The sequence below is a fragment of the Camarhynchus parvulus genome, chromosome 4 (assembly GCF_901933205.1).
Source record: "Camarhynchus parvulus chromosome 4, STF_HiC, whole genome shotgun sequence".
In the NCBI taxonomy this organism is placed as follows: Eukaryota; Metazoa; Chordata; class Aves; order Passeriformes; family Thraupidae; genus Camarhynchus; species Camarhynchus parvulus.
In genome coordinates this window covers 15651089-15657886 of record NC_044574.1, presented here as the reverse complement: position 1 = coordinate 15657886, position 6798 = coordinate 15651089, and the positions used below count along the sequence as shown (strand labels likewise).

At 49.0% G+C, this 6798-nt stretch overlaps 1 protein-coding gene across 11 annotated transcripts in view; it reads left to right on the top strand.

The window, feature by feature from the left end:
• The first annotated feature begins 3270 nt into the window (after positions 1-3270).
• Positions 3271-6798, top strand: part of PROM1 (prominin 1) — a 62383-nt gene continuing 58855 nt past the window's right edge. For 8 of the 11 annotated variants that reach the window (XR_004060687.1, XM_030947725.1, XM_030947721.1 and 5 more), the window contains exon 1: positions 3271-3402. The gene's annotated coding sequence lies outside the window, so the exon portion shown is untranslated. Of the gene's footprint in view, positions 3403-4022; positions 4050-4406; positions 4430-4520; positions 4653-6798 lie in introns of those variants that run through there. The other 3 variants (XM_030947716.1, XM_030947717.1, XM_030947718.1) reach the window with 3 other exon arrangements.

Here is a 6798-nt window from a genome sequence, read left to right as displayed (position 1 = left end):
GGGCAGACATTGGGCTAAAGGGTAGAGCTGGTTCAGTTTTGAGATGCTGGCAGAATGCTGGATGCTGTCACTCTGACAAGTTCTTGGCAAAGGATGTATGTAAATCCCTTTTCTCCACAGCCCTGGTGCAGAGGAGGCATGCTGCTCCTCTCCCACACTTCCATGCACCCTTCTCTCCCTAAACAAACATCCAGAGGAAGACTAAACACAATATAAGAGGTCCTTATTCCTTGTACTTTGTCCTTTTTCTTTTTTGGGAAGTGGAAATTTTGGAGTTATGATTTAAGTCTCTTCAGGGAATACTATACCTAGCTGGACTCCAACTAATGAAAAAGGCTATTTATCTAATAGACCTTTAATCACAAGCTCTACTTAAAAATCAATTACATGATACAACCATTATAGTTAAGCTTTAAATCTCATGTATCTTCCTGTTATCTGAGGATTTTCCTCTGAGATAACAGAGATGATTGATATGCAGCCAGATTTTCAAATGCTCACCACAGAGTATGGGTCAGGATTTTTTTTTCCAGCTGCTACTGTTTTGGATGCTTATCCAGCAGGTTTTCAGAGGCCTTATCACCTACTGTGCTGTGGTTTGAAAGACTGCTTCCTATTTATGTGAGCAATTAGGGTTCAGCTGCCTCGGGAACCTGACCACAGCTCTGAATGCTGACATAATTTAAAAGTTTTGGCCACAAAGAACAGAGCTAGACAGCATCTTGATTAAATTTAGCCCAATCACCCTAAAAAGGCACAAAGGACCACAGATAGAAGATGATGCATTCCCTCAAGGACAAGTTTTCTCGATGTCTCTGAGCTTGCTAAGACTCCATCATGTTTTCACACATGGTGCCTCCTGAATGTGACTGTGTTCCACATGCAGGCAGCGCACAGACCAGCACATCCCTCGCTGTGCCCACAGGAGCGTGGGCTAAGCCAGCCCAGGCACAGCTGGCATTTGGATGGCAGGGACTCAGCGGGGAAAGGGCTGCAAACTGGTGCAGTATTTCCCTCTTTACAGCTGTCTGCCTCTACCTGACGTGCAGTTAGCAGAGAAGAAACATCAAGGAAAGGTCACCAGCTGCTCAGAGCAGTTTCAGGTCAGACACATGCTTGGGGTTGCCAGCAGTGTAACGGGAGGCAGCTGAAGAGGTCATGCTTCCATTTACCATCTCACAGTGACAAGCTCTGATATCCTAACTGGGTGCTACTCAGACAACACATTTATGATATAAATTACCTTAACTCAATCACTTCCAGGCACTTTAGGCAGGTCCTTTATTTCAGGTTAGACCCCAACAGTACAGAGAAACTCAGAAATGACAGGAAAGCTTTCTTATATTGATAGCAACATCCATGAAAATAAACAGGAGATCTGTCATACATGGATAATACTAATCATAAAATAGATGTTGGCTTAGTCTGTTGAAGAAATGCCTCCAATAGTAGCATTGGTCTTGATTCAGGTTCAATTTTTGTCTGAAAGCCAGTATCTTTTTCCTGTTACTCTAGTTTCATGTCCTTGTTTATGCACACTACAGACATTTCTTATCCAGAAGTACTGTGGTAACCTACCATAAATGGTAGAAATCACTTTTATCACTTGTATCACATCACTTGTATAAATTAGTAACCCAAGAGAAAATCTAAATATCTTTGGCTCCAGCAAATGAAGATTTTTTACAGCTTCATTCCACGCTCTTCTCCTCTGCATTCCCACATTCTCTTTGAGCTCCTACAGACTATTCCATCCTTGCAGATATCTATCACTATAGCCATATGCCTTCACTCTGCGTTTTAAAATCAGTCAGTGAGTCACTGAGGTCAGTAGGACTTGGCCTTTCTGGTTTAACTCTGAATGGAAGCAAGGGAATCAAACTCACCATATTGTCTCATTAACAGTGTTGGGCACTCACAGCCCATTATCTGGAAGGAATATTTTCTTCTATTTAGAGCAAGGTTCATGCAAAGCTTAAGACAGGCACTGTAATTCTCTTTGTCAGACTCACTAATTTAACACATTTGTCCATCGGTCAAGGTGTTCTGTTTTCCCCAAGACTATTCTTGTTCCTCTTTGACACCTGGCTTAGGGTGCCTATGACAGCTACAAGAAGAACTTGGAAAAGAGCCTTTCTCTGAGCTCTGTACCACTCCATTTTGGGCTGTGCCTTTACATATCCTCCTGCTGAACAAGCTAAGTTTAGCTCTGTTCAGGATAACTGTTCTGTGTGCAGCCAGTGTAGCAACTCGTTCTTTGATGTGCATTGCTGGCAAATGCCCTGAGCTGAAATACAGGTAGATTTCAGCAACACCGAATACTGCCTGTGGGAAAACTGTTCGATGTTTGGCCAGGCTTCAATTAGCAATGCAGAGTGGTGCCATAGCTGTAGCCTTGATTTGTTTCTGCCTGCAAAAAGGAGACTAACTGCCTTCTCCATCAGTTTTTTTTTTTACTGATTTCCAAGGAACCAGCATAACCTTGGATGTCCAGCAAAAATTCTTGCTTTGTCTTGCAATGCATTTGTGATGCTGAATAACAGAGGGTGTAGTAACAGAGGCAAGAATCACGCTCATATTTTACTGTTGCAATAGGGGAACGACATTAATACACCAAAGTTGCAAATAAAAATCAAAAGCACAAACAAATCTGCACAAGGCAGAAGGAAAGCATAACAGCCTTTCAAAGTGCACGTTACTGTATTGCAACCTGTAAGAAAAACACTTCCCATTTTACCAGTAAATCACTGGCCTTTGGGAACAGAGAACACTTAGGAACATAGATAACAGCCCTAAAGGAAATGCTAAACCCATCAGGAAATAAGGACATCTCTCGAGAGGATTTTTTCTCAAGTTTTTTTTTTTTTTTTCAAAAGCTAACGGAATAAGTCATCTTGATGCGAAAAGCAAACCCGCCTGATCCCGAACGAACCCCAGAGGCACTGGCCAAAGGGAGATGGCACGGCCATGCCCGGGGTGGTGAGGCGGGATGCGCCCCGGCGGAGCCGGCCGCGGGTCCGGGCGTGGCGGAGCACCTTGCGGGCCGGGAACAGGGCGGGAGCCTGCCCGGGATGCAACAGGTCCCCGACCGCAGGCTGCGGGCTCAGCCTGACCCGCTCGGCTCCGCGACAGCGGCATGCAGCCTACCCAGATCTCCAGCCCCGCTCACCAGCACATCCCGCCGGGGTTAAACCCCTCACGCTCCTCCTCTTCCTCCCCCCATCCATCCCGGCCTGTCGGGGTGGTCCTGTAGCCCCGGCCCGGGGCAGAGCCCGCCCTCCGTAATCCATGCGCGGGCGGCACCGCCGCCACGGCTGCCGCGGCGCTCTGAGGCGGAGCGGGCTGCGCTGTGCTGTGCTGGCCGTGCCCTGCTGTCTGCGGCTCACTGTCCCCTTTCGACCGGTGAGTGCTGCGGGCGGGGGCGTACGTGAGGAGGGGTCCTGGGCAGCTCCGGCGGGGCCGTGGGGGGCAGCAGGCGGGGATGAGGCTCCTTCGCTTTCTCCCGCTGCGGGCGGGAGGTCGTGGCCGGCAGAGCGCGGCTCCTTCCCTCGCGGGAGAGCAGCGGCGGGCGGGGGAGCTCCGTGAAGCCGAGTGGGGGGGCGGGTGGCCGTCGATGGAGGCGGGTGCCCGAGGGAGTGGGGCTGCTGGCGGGAAGGGCTCCCAGGGGGCTCAGCAGAGGCTGGGAGAGCGACCTGTGGGAGCGGCGGGATGGAGGCGCCCTGAGAGCGCGGGGTGAGGCGGGGACAGAGGAGCGGCCGGCGGGCAGGTCAGTGCTGCGGGGGGCTGGGGAGTGGATGGCGGGAGAGACGGGGTTTGGCTGCGAGGAGGGGGCTGCGGCACGGCGCGGGGATGCGGCCGGTCCGCGGGGAGCCTGGGCGGGTCCGCTCGCCGAGCAGAGCGGGGTGGCGGGCACGGGGCGCGCATTCGCTCCCGGGGCTCGTGTGTGGCGGCGGCGGCTGGGGAGAGGTCGGGGACAGCTGTGAGCCACCGGCAGATGAACGGAGAGGAGCGGCGGGAGCTGGGCGGGCAGAGCCCCAGAGGTTTCCGGGGTCAGGGGAAGCCGCTCCACGGGAAGGAGGAGGAGGAAAAGGGCGGCCGCTGAGGGCACCTGCCCGGGGCGAGGCGGGCGATGGGGGTCGTCTGAGCCACCTCGGGGAGGCGGACGGGGCTGTGCTCCCTTCGAAATCGGCTCATCAGGGGCGGGGGGCTGGGGGGGCAGGGAGGCGACCCCCAGCCTGGGCTCTGCGGTGGATGCGAGCGGTGAGAGGGCCCGTGCGCTCCTGCGGGCTCCGCGCTCGGCACGGCAGCGCTGCGGCGGTGCCGCCCGCCTCGGAGCAGTTCCCTGAGGCGCTGCTGCCGCTGCTGCCCGCCGTGCACCTGGGCAGATCGCACCTGCCCACCCCGGCTGGCCGAGCGTCTCCTCAGCGAGGTGAGCTCTGCAGTGAGCCGGGGACCTCATCCGAGAGCTGTGGAGAAGGGGCAGTGTGGTTGTAAACACGGGCTGTGTCTTCTGCACACAGATGCAGAGGAGCCGGTAAAGAAACTACCACATCGGTCGGTATTCCAGCAGAGGCAGAGCTGCGGTACCCGCGCTCCTCTGCAGTTTGCAGATAAGGACGAGGCAGCCTGTTAGAGGAAGAGGTCTCTGCTGTGTAAGTAATTGGAAAGAGCGTGAAGGAAAGGTTTGGTCTCAGCTGCTGGTGGGAAACGTGCGTCGTGTTGCGGTACCTTGCTTTTGGGACACGTACACAGCGCTTATCAGTTCACACTTCCCAAAAATTGCCTGTTTATGGGCTGGACTAACTGTGTTTTACGATTTTCTATGTGATACTGGAAAGTAATTTAACAAAGAGTGATCTATGAATACTGGGGTAAATGCACCACTTTAACCACAAGTTAAATAAATTATTTGGTTAGTGAAAATGTACTTTAAATATTTAGGCAGTCAGTTGAAAATCAGACCTGCTTGTACTTGGGAGAAGGTATCTCACCTGGAATTTTTACAGGTGTGCTTCTGCTTCTAAATGGCTGTGACTTGTAAAACAGAAGAATTTTTTGATGTTGCTTTTTTAGTTTATTGATTTTGAAATTAGTAAGAAGATGTTCAAAGCAAACTGGATTCTGAATATTCAGTTTTTCCTGACCCAATACAATTTTTCACTTACTCGATTTGAACATATAGCAGGCAAGTCAGATGGGTACCAAGCCTGCCTTGTGTGGAAGATGCTATTTGTTTAGTTTCTCTCAGTGCTGCCAAGCTCTATTCTGCAGTCCCTGGTGTTTATTATGTTTATCTGCCTCTCAATCCTCCTATGGCAACAGGTTGTAATTGTTGGTAGGCTTAGGCAGATTTTGTAACAGAAAACTATACCTTTTTAACCTGCCAATATCTAACTTGGCTTGCTATGTTGGGTCTCTCGAATGGGAAGGCGGTGGTGGGGTTTTTTTTCCCCATACTTAGGAGTTTCAGTCTGCCTGTAACTCTGTTTTGTGGCTGTTTTAATTTCACTTCTGGTGGTTGCTGGAATGGTGGACAATCAAATGTGTGATTGAAAAAATGTAACAAATGTACTCAGAACCTTTGTGTGTGCTTCCTATGGCCAACTGCACCTACCACCATCCCAGCCCATCCTGGTTCACTGCCAGCAGGCACCCCCATTAAGCTTCAGCAGTCTAGCCCCTGGCTGATTGAATTTCAGTTCACGGGGTTAATCATGGTTGCATCGCAGTGCTGTATTTGCATGGATTGTGGTGTTAAACAGAAGGAGGCCAGTCCCACTGGAACAAAGAGCTGCACATCATGCTGCCTCTGAGCTCTGGTATTCACAGCTGGTGTATCATAGAAGTTGCTGAACTAAAGCATCTAGCTCTGTCTCCTCTTCCCTTGTTAAACTTAAAGCAGAGATTGGTTTTGGAAAATACTTTTAGTAACAGGATAGGATATATCTGAGATTATAATGCTGCTGCATATTTGAGTGATGGTGTTCTCCACAGGTAGTGTTTAAAAGCCCAGGAGTTATGCTTAGTGACTTGTACATATAGAATATTAGTGTCAGCCACAGAATAAAATGCAAAAGTTTGAGTCTTTTCAAATGGACATTTGCAAACCACACACAATAATGAAAATCTGTAATTTATTTTAACTTGTTAAGTACTTCACAGGGTGTGTAGTAATGAAATTGGTGGCTTATTTGATAAATACTGTAAGCATTTCCAAGTTTCACACAGCTTGTCTTCATTCACTGTTTACTTGAACTTGGAGAGAGTTGTACTGGCAGTTCTTGTAACTCATTGACTGCAGTGATGCCACACTGTGTCTGAGGAAATGAGATGCCCACATGCTGCAGTGAAGATTAGCATAAACTGCTATTCAGTTCTCTTTATTTGTGTCACTCCTGTGTATGTCATTTCTGAAGTTCTCAGAACTACAGATTTCAGGGATAGATTTTTCCTCTTTTATGCTGTTTGTCTAGCATATTTAACTACTAATAAGCTCCCAGCTAAGTTTCTTTCAGATATCAAGAAAAGGAGAACTGCTGGGAGCTTTTTACATCTCAGTTATTTTTAGGTAGGTTGAATACATATTAGACACTCAGAGGCATCTTAAGGTTTAAAAGTGTTTCTACAGGTTTAATAGTGTTTCTGCAAGTTCCTGATTATTATTATTAATATAACCTTGAAAATATGAGTGTTTTATGTAGAGAAGAACTGGTGTCAGTCAGGAGGAATTGCCCAGTATAGATTGTATATGCCATGTTTACTGTGATATATTTGCCAGCAAAGGGAGAGGAAGAGAAC